At 39.6% G+C, this 10,517-nt stretch overlaps 1 pseudogene across 1 annotated transcript; it reads right to left on the minus strand.

The window, feature by feature from the left end:
• Nucleotides 1–6,164: 6,164 nt before the first annotated feature.
• Nucleotides 6,165–10,107, minus strand: LOC147456356 (uncharacterized; annotated as a pseudogene). The gene is made up of 9 exons (XR_015188453.1): nucleotides 9,788–10,107; nucleotides 8,188–9,034; nucleotides 7,837–8,104; nucleotides 7,552–7,758; nucleotides 7,341–7,472; nucleotides 7,030–7,250; nucleotides 6,693–6,953; nucleotides 6,316–6,608; nucleotides 6,165–6,239 (listed from the first exon to the last, which is right to left on the minus strand). The product of XR_015188453.1 is annotated as an uncharacterized LOC147456356 (transcript).
• Between the last annotated feature and the right edge of the window lie 410 nt (nucleotides 10,108–10,517).

The following is a 10,517-nucleotide window of genomic DNA, read 5'->3' on the forward strand; positions in this document are numbered from 1 at the left end:
CATTATTGTGTGGTCTCTCTCTCTCTCTCTCTCTCTCTCTCTCTCTCTCTCTCTCTTTAAGTTTCTACTTATGGTTATGCAATGATGAATCTCTTATTATGTATTTGAGTATATTCAAGTTATGGTGGGAGTCTATTTCTTCCACACTGCATTATAGGACCTCTAGATTTTCTACTTGTGCTTCACTAACAAAGAAAGATGTATTTAATATAACCATGCTTGTTTATAGCCTACATAGAGAAGATTCTCTCTCTCACATGTTAAGATGGAAACAACACAATTCATTGTGAATCAATAATGAGCTCGAAAGGGAATACTTGCCAATGACAATCATAGAAGTTCCATGTGTAGGTTGCAACACTTGCTGTCATAAAATCTAATATCTAACTAACCCAAATGATTTTCTCATATTAAATTGATCACTTAATGTGGGAGAATAAACGGGAACAAGTGTTAAGATATAGGTATGTGCTTTTAGATCTATCTCAACACGGGGCCAATGTAAAGGGGCCCAAAAGGGAGATGGTCTATCAAAGAGCAAGGCTAACCAATGGAGCATAAGACCTTAGGGTTAGCTTCATTGAAGACCTCCAATAAATGTGTGTAAAAGTCCTTTTGACCTTAAGTAAGCTAGGGCTGAGCTTGAGGTGGGAACCCGGCCCAAGCTCGAGGTGCTTGTCCTGCTTGAGGTGCTTGTCATGCTTGAGGTGTTTTTCATGCTTGAGGTGCTTGATTAAGATGCTTGAGGTGCTTGACTGGCTCCATGCTTGAGGTGCTTGACTTGCTGCATGATTAAAGTACTTGAGGTGCCTTGAGAAGCTTGCCTGAGATGCTTGTGGGAACCCCCCCTAGTTCAAGTGCTTTGTCATGCTTGGTGAGTAAGGTGCTTGATCACCTAAAAGTCAAAAGCATTCCTACAAGAGGGGGGGCGAGCCCTTTTCCTAGGGCCTAGAGAGAGAACACCCACTCACACACACAAGGGAAGCCCATCTTGAAGAGGCAGCAAGGACACATGTCAGGCCCCTACCCATGTTACCTTCATGTGTTGCTTGAAGCCTATTGGCTAGGATTCAAAGGGGTCCAATGATAAATTACATGAATTATCTAATTGTTTTAGCATTTATCAAGTCCTCTCTCTCAAAGGGGAAAGGGGGACACTTGTCCCAAGGCTACCCATGTTGCTTGTAATGGCTCCTGCTTGTGATTGGCTAGGCCTGGAGGGGTCCAATGAGCTTCAGGCATGAGCTACAAGGGGGGGTCAACCCAAGCAAGCTAGGGGGGGTGCCTAGGGGGTATACTCACCCACACACACTCACAAGCACTCTCATTGTGTGATATGCAAAGTGCAAGAGCTCCCTCTCCAAGCAAGTAGAGGTTGAGAGCCTACACCAACACTCTTGGCTATGGAGTGCAAATCCAACCAAGAGCCATGCTTCAATGCTTAAGCTTGCCATCTCCTTCTTCTTCATTACTATGCTATTATGTATGCTAGCAACAAGAGTATGATAAGTGAGGAACTAATTCTTTCTCCTACGAAATGTTTCTTCTTCCTCTTCCCTACCCTCATTCCCTGCTAGCTCTCTCCACCTTCGAAGGTGTTTGAGGTCTTGGGACTGAGGCTTGGGATAGTTAAAGCTTTCTTCAAGTTTATGTTATGTTTGTGGTGCATGAAGCCTTCCATCTTCATGGCATCACCTAGGTCACAAGGAACACAAAGACTGTATTGTAACAAGTCTCTCTTTATGGGAGAAATCATAATACAAATGCCTATTGGAGGGGGGACCGGCTCCACATAAATCCGGTCCTCAATTGTTGTCATGTTCTCTAAACACTCTCTCTTGCAAAAGTATTGTCTATGCCAAGTTAACTAATTGCTATGATTATGTTGCTATCTTCAATTATGTATACCCGCTATGCTCACAAAATCATTTCTTGAAAGTACTATCATTAAATTCCGCTATTCTCAAATTGAATAGGCAAATTCCATTACACTTGCATCCACTGAAGGACCATTTTGCAAAACAACAATAAAGATCTAATCTGCACTTTTGATCCCGTTTTTACATTACATCCATCTCAAAACTACAAATAAAACTATCTCTTGCCTCATGCAATATGTGATAGATAGCAAAACTACGGATGCAACCTTGGTTTCATTACGGCATCCCATGACTAGCATTCAATATTTTTTTGTTAGAAACATGCACCCATTTATATTTTGATGATAATTTATTTTGTATTAGCTCACTTGTATATATAAAAAAATTTGATGATAATACTAAATATTAGCTTTCACGTTGTTGGGCAAAAGAAAAAGTGGGGCACCTCTATAGCTTTATAGCCCAACAACATTCGAACTTCAACCTTAGCACCAAAAGTTATACCAAAATAACTCTTAGTAAATCCCAAACAAAAGGCCTATGTTCCCTTGTGAATTTACAAGCACACGCCCATCCAAAGGACCATAGCACATAGGAGAAAAACCCGTCAAGGCACGGATTTACAACACACGTTGACCAATGCATATAAAGACAAGGGCCTTCCCTTTCACAATTGAACATCACAAACCCAAAATTTCAACATCAACTTCATAATTCATAGATAGATGGCCTCTCAATCTGTCTGCACACAATTTGCCACTAGGTTGTCATAGCCATAACCCTTCATAGAACTAGTTGCAACTTGAAGAGCATAACTCCAATTGGGGCACTTTAAAGCCAGCAAAAAATCTTGGAATGATCAGTGCGAAATCTGAAGATGATCAAAATTGATTCTACAGACCGCTACGTGCAGAATTGACACAAACAAAGAGTTGTCCCGATATGACTACATGTAGAGAAGAGAAGGCGAGGACAAAAAATTGCATCAAAAAGCATGGAGAAGCCAAAACGGCCCAAAACCTGTAAATTTTTGAACTTTGGCTGACCTTTTTACACGGTTTTTAGTTATATACAATCTCACTTCAAAATACTCACTACATGCACTTACAGTAACCCGATAGCTGGCGCTACACTACATGTGCTTGCTAAAGCAAGATTAAAAACCCACAAAAGAAATCCCACACACACTTTTGACATCAGGTGTTGTGTCCATATATACATATTTACAAAAAAACAGGGTGTCAAAAATGCATACAACATAGTTTGCCATACCCCAGCTTGCTAGATCATTCATGATCAGTAGCAAAAATGAGATCCTATAAACTAGATGAGGGAGTCTTCATTTCAGCTTCATAATCAGCCACATGACAGAAAAATTCCTCAAAAGAAGGCTTATCATTAATTACAGTCATCAACCTTGCAATACACTTCTTCAACCAAGGTAGCTCTAAATCCCAAGTCTTCATGTTTATTTCTTGTCATCTTTGTAAGAATCCTTATGAGTTCTCCATTAAACCTCTCATTCATTCCATTGCGTTGGGGATAGTATGGAGTAGTAAACCTACAATGCACATGAGATTTTCACATAGATAATCCACCAGCTCTCCCCTAAAACCTGGACCCTTGTCAAAAAGTAACTCCAATGGCATGCCAAATTTGTAGAAACATATACAAATTGGGAAACATATTTACTCGTGTTTTGCTTAACAACTTTGGCTTGAGTTCTACCGTAGCCCGTCGAGCAAGCCTGAGCGAGCATACAAGAACCCGAGCGAATATCTATGATGGTGTTGTTGTCAATGCATATGGCCTAACAAGAAAACTATGCAAAACACAATATTAGTTTCTTTTTTTAAAAAAATGGATATAGTTTCCTTTGTTCATGGATCAATATTTCAAAACCAACCAATGGCCATTTAAGGCACCACACATGAGCATTTGAAATTCTAACCAAATTGTTCCAAAGAGTAAATACTTCTCATCCAGGACTCAAAACATTAGAACATCAACTCAAAAGTTTCCATCAAAACATGACAAGAACCATATGAAAATAACAAGACATGAATTTCAATTCTAACATCAATGCTACAAATTTCTCAATTCTTATGATTGACTAGTCAGATTCATTGTCGATGTAGACTTTCCCCCTCCAATGCATTGTCAATGCATATGACCTAACAATAAAACAAAGAAAAACATAATGCTAGTTTTTGAAAAAAATTGGATAGAGCTTCCTCTGTACATGGATCAATATTTCAAAACATACGCATGAACCATTTAAGGCACCTCACAGGAGGATTTGAAATTGTAACCAAATTTTTCTAAAGAGTGAATACTTCTCATCCACGACTCAAAACATTGAAACATCAACTCAAAAGTTTCCATCAAAATATGATGAGAACCATATGAAAATAACAAGACATGAATTTCAATTCTAACATCAATGCTACAAATTTCTCAATTCTTATGATTGACTAGTCACATTCATTGTCGATGTAGACTTCCCCCCTCCAACGCATTGTCAATACATATGACCTAACAAGAAAACAAAGAAAAACATAATACTAGTTTTTGAAAAAAATTGGACGGAGCTTCCTTTGTACATAGGTCAATATTTCAAAACAAACCCATTAGCCATTTAAGGCACCTCACAGGAGGATTTGAAATTTTAACCAAATTGTTCCAATGAGTGAATACTTCTCATCCACGACTTAAAACATTAGAACATCGACCTAAAAGTTTTCATCAAAACATGACAAGAATCATATGCTACAAATCTCTCAATTCTCTTGCTCATCGTCAATGTAGACATTCCGTCTCCGACGTGTCTCACAGATTTCAGAATCGTATCACATGTCCGCTTCCATGCTCCGAGCCATCTCCTTTGTGTAGACCGGCATGGAACTTCCAACCAACAAGAAAATGCATCATCATGACAAAATATAAAACAAGACATAGAAGCAATATCCATAAATGCTAAATACCAATGTTGACATCAAAAAGATAAAAAAACATAAGCAATGTCAATGGCATAGTAAGACCTGGGCCTCACTAGTCATCAAAGGGATTGACACGCGATGGCATATCAGCCTCATCATCAATATCTAAGGAGGGAGGGGTCCTCTCTGCTCCGCTTTCTACGACGGAGTAATGGTAGCACATATCCTAAAATCAATGGCTCATCAATGTCGAGCGCAACACATGTCCGTCCTGATCCCACACAAGCCGCCAGTGCAGGGGTTGTACCACATCCAAGCTCCAAGAAAATACCTACACGAAGAAAAAGGAGCTCCACAAAGCATGCAACAAAAGAATGGCTCCGCTGCAATCCACCTCGCAATGGCTCGCCTAATGATGATCTAGCTTGAGAGAGCTTTTCGGAACATGATGCATCATAAAAGAATCCGATGACTGCATGCCAAGGTGAGAAAATAGGACAGTGCTCTCTGCTACGAAGCACGGTGGACGCATACCTACTCGATGACCCATAAATAGCACAGAGCAAAGACATTGTAACAAAAGAGGCACGATTAGAGAAAGCAACAACATAAATCATTAGAGTATTAATACAAAGCAAGTGTGTCACCTCAATAGGACCACCAAAACTCTCAAAATGACCATAGGCTCCATGATGGAGTACTACAATACGTCGATGAACAACCATCTCTGCAGCACGACAAAACCTCTCCACCCACCCAATGGCCTCTCCTGTTCAAAGAATTAATTATTACAAACACTTACAATGATTATTACTATCTTATGGCATGATCATAAACAAAAGGATCTCACCCGCCGTAGACACCATGATTAGAAGCCAGCCTGAATCTGCTAGCATCGAGAATGCCAAATGAACTCCAGCACGCACATGATCCTCACTGCAAATGTCCCAGTGAGGTAGAGTAGAGGAGCCTAATAGAGACCCACCAAAGGGGAGATCCAAGAAAATGAAATTAGAAACCCATGGAACAGCTCTCCCCGCGCGAGTATGTAGTGTAGCCTCCGAATGTGCCCGTGAAAGATGCTCATGTACAGGGATCCATATGGGATTTCGGACTCCCGCTCTGAATTCTGTAGCAATGGCAATGTAATCCCACACTATGGCCATGCACCGTGTGTCAACAAAACTAGATATGTTTTGTAGTGGAGACTCCACAAGATAAACAAATGAGATAGTCTCCCTAGCCATGATGGTGCCAAAAGACACTGGAGCATCACAACAAGATAAAATTAGTCATCTATGAAGCATATTTTTGGAAAGCATTAACAAAATTTTATAACACATACCAGGCATTGAGCCCACATCCTCCTCTACGATCGTATCCACAAATGTTTCCTTTTTCTTTTGAGAGTTGCGCGCATCTTAAACAAAACATTTTATGTCAAAATACTACTAAATTATGGTTGTTTGGCATACCAAAGATTGAAACGTACCTACATGTCTCGCCTCTCGTCTATCTGTTGGTGGATTTTGTATCACAGCATCCCTCGACATCGTGTCATGCAGCTCTCTTTCACGACCAAGAACGTGTCCTTTTTCCATATCTATCCACCACGGAAAATTCTCAATCTCCCATGCACTCAAGGTACGAATTCTCAATCTCCCATGCACTCAAGGTACGCATACTAGAGGGGTACATGCATGTGTCTTGAGTAGCAATCTGAGTCCACTGTCTTGCCAAAAAAGGCATGGCAGGTAACACATTCTTGGATACCAAAACCATAAGGAATCTACAATGAACAGCTAACAAGTTACATGAAGCTCATCACATAAACATAACAAATTAATAAAATTGCAATTAGTAAATTGTTCACCTAAAAGACAAATGTTGTGCTGCCATTCGTAATGTATCTACCTTCTTCAATGCCTGCTTCTCCACTTCCTTCATCTTTGCTCCAAGAGACACTTCAATTGGAAGCAAAAAGGGCCTGGCTTCAAATTTTATCTCCTCAAAATAGAATGTGAGGGTAGAGTCCTGTGGCAAAGGCACAATGCCAGGCACATCCATAAGATCTGAGACAATCTGAAATGCTCTTTCAAAGACTCGTGCCAAAAAACCCTCTCTACGAAGCCACCTACAATTCCAAAAAGAGTGAGAGAAAAAAAGGATAGTACAACAAATTCAAGATTAATTATCAAGGATCATCTTACATGCGAAAGACGTGATCTCCTTTCTTAAGACCATATGCACCCCTTGTAATCTTGTCCGCTTCAAGCAAAGAAATCCAATGAATCTTGTTTTGAACGGGAGCATCTTGGAGTGCTATTAAGTTCGATTTCTCCAATGTAGCCCAGCTATCATTACCCCATTTCAGAGACAAAACCTTTGCTAGCCAATCCGTCCCAAGGTTGGAATCCACAATGTTAAGTAACTGCAATATGAGTATAAAAATGACAATTACTCTAATTACATATTGTAACATTCGCCACAAATAAAGAGTAGATGCAAACAAATAAAGTACCTTCCCAATACGATCTTGATATTTGTGTGTGATCTCTTGGTGAATTCTCTCCTCTTCCTTTTTGAAGTCTTCGTCAGACAAACCATGCTTCCCATTCGATATTCTCTTCTCTTTCTCCTTTTTCATTTGAATCTAAAATCCAAAATAAGCAAGACTATATTAATAATCACGCATCCCAATGACAAAAGAAAGCATTTAATTTGGTTCATACATCATAGACCAATCTGCCAAGGTAACCTCGAGTGAGTGGATACCAAGGCTTGGAACCTTTGGCATACTTTTTCTGTACGGTGGCAATAAGATTTTGATCCTTTTCAAGTAAATCGTTTAAGTACATCACATGACCCGCCGCCAAATGTGTGTGGTATTAACAATCTCATCACGAAGATGAGTGGCAACCAGAGCATGAGTATTCATGCTGCATTGATATATCATGTAAGCATTCAAATATACGATAACTTAAATACTAGCAAAGTTGAACAAGAGAAACACTTACAAGTTCATTCTTTGCAAACTGCTTAGCAACGCAATCTCAGGCACTTTGGTAGGATCTATGATAGTGCACAAAACACGACAATGCTTTTCCTTAGAAGTGGAAAACCTTTCTTTAATTGCCTCTGTCCATGCCGCAGTACGATGATTCCCTTCCCAAACATAGAACATGTGATTGACAAAATCTTGAAACTTTGGTTTCTTTTTCAATTCACATTCAAATTCATCATTGATCTCATTCCATAGAGGTCCCCATGTTGCTTTGATCTCATCTTGAGTAGACACAAATGTTAAACTTTAAACAAAATCCAAAAGAATGTGAACAATGGCAAAAAGATAGAAAGTATTGACATACCTACACAAGGCTCTCCTCTCTTTTGCATGTCAATAAAGAGACAATGAAAGCTCCTTTTTATGGCATATAGCCTTCTTTTGCGAAGGCAGACTTCAACCCACTAAGATCGTCTCTCAACCCTCTCACCCTTGCATATGGAATCAATCTGCACAAGGGAATAGAGGGACAATCAAAGCAGCTAAATATATGTGTTCTCTCAAGCATATCTGCTCCCCTATGCATGAAGATTTTTTGTTCATCCTCCATTTCTGTAGCTACACTAACCTCGTCCCTTATCTCCCATGGGACTATCTGCAACCCATTCTCCTCAGGGGCTAGTGTCTCATCTATCTCATGTAAAGATCCCTGCCCCATGTCCATAGATAGAATCTCCTCTTCTTGTGTTTCTAGCTCCTCTACCATGATAGTAGCTGAAATTGAAGAGACTTGGTCACTACTATCCACCTTACCATAAGAGATTTGGTCACTACTCCTCCCTCTTCGGGCACGACCACGGGATCTAGGGCTGATCCATTGTAAATAAACAATTCAACATTTTTAGTAACCTTCAAAAAGAAATTAGTTGTTGATGGATTCATATAATGAAACATAAAGTATTGTTATGGAATAACAAAATTTAATTTAGAGCACTATTTCAAATACTATGCATAGCCCATGAGATACATCTCCAACAGATTTTAGAAACCAAGGCTATTTATTTATTCCAACATTATCAAAAAATGTAAACAATTCATAAGAATATTTAATTGAAAATATTTAAAACTCTGAAACACCTGGCAGGAGGACGCCCTCTTCGATTAGATGTACCATTTTTGCCTACCATCGATTGCCCTTGTCGTGAATTGACCTACACAAGTCAAAGCTAAACTTAAACTTGCAGACATGGCATAAGTAGCTCTACATTTAAAATAAAGTTGTATTAGCAAAAAAACAAACAAAATGCACAATCTCTAGTTGGTTGAACATAATGATACATCATTTAACACCATTTGGTGGGAAGCAATTGGCTAAGCAAGCCAACCATGGAAAATTTTCAAGCCTGTTTGATAGGGCCGCGCGCCAGCGTTCGGTCATTGCGACAACCCACAAAGAGTAAATGTTTAGAGATTAGATTAATTTTTACACTTTTTTCCTCTATTTTAGCCTAGAATTTCTCCTTTTCCCCTTGCGCTCAACAAGAATTTTGGAAATTGAAAATGGTAGGAAATTAAGCCGACACACATTTTTTCTGAACACTTGAGGTTACCCCTCTCTCTCTATCTCTCTCTCTCTCTCTCGACAAAAGGACACAACAATAACGCAACACTATGCCTTTAAATTTTCCCCTTCCTCAACAGTGTCATTTTGAGATTCTGGAAGTAATGTTAACGTCCTTGAGAGCTGCGAAGACTTGCTACCCCTTGCCAAAAAGCTGTCAATTATGAAGAAATGCATCAATTTAATTGCAACCAAGGCATATCTGCCTAAACCATCTCCAAAGTTCACGAGCCGGCCATCGTCCACTTCTTTCTTTATAGTGTTCTTTGCCCCCAGCCATGAACTGACCCTTATTGCTAATGTATCTAAATGTTACTGAATAAAGACTTGTATTTAAATCTACCTGTGTTGGCAGTCGGAAATGCAGAGCGCAATGAAACTGACGATGCAGCGCACTCAGGCAAGGTAATCAGCGCAAGCCGAACAGCAGCACGGACCTAAAACCGGGCGTAGGGGAAATTGTAATCAACGCGAGTTGTTTTGGCGCAATGAAACTGACGGCAGCAGGCGAAACACTGGAAACTTGGAGCTACCACAACGAGCGCGCATCGGCACGTGCTACTTGCAGCAAAGAAGAAATTGCTCATGCGCCTGTGTCATGCTTTCTGTGTCCTACACCTCTGTCATGCTCTCTGTGTCGTGCAATTCTTGACAAAATCATTTTTGTTTAAAAACTTGTCAAACCTACATACGAGAAGCACTTGAGATGGAAAATAAGGGTCAAAATTTGCCCGGTTTTTAGGTCAAAATTCTCCCGGTTTTTAGGTCCAGATTTGAAGCTTTTGCCGGTAATTACACTGAAACTTGTATAAATTTGCCGGTTTTCTTAAAGGCAAGCTCAAAATCTAACCGGGATTTGATAATTTCAACCGGTTAAAATACACTAGACCCCGGTTTTTTTCTAACACTGCACGAAATTACTACAATTTTGTAGGTATTCTCACCTTCATAAAAAAATTAAGAGGTAAATCTATAAATTTGAAGGTGGGATTACACTAAACATAGGTTTTTTTCGAGCTCTACGAGTCGCTCATGACTATTCTTTGCTGCAACTTTAATTTATATAAATTTCC

Source organism: Adiantum capillus-veneris, chromosome 6 (genome assembly GCF_014529385.1).
Source record: "Adiantum capillus-veneris isolate H3 chromosome 6, ASM1452938v2, whole genome shotgun sequence".
NCBI lineage: Eukaryota > Viridiplantae > Streptophyta > Polypodiopsida > Polypodiales > Pteridaceae > Adiantum > Adiantum capillus-veneris.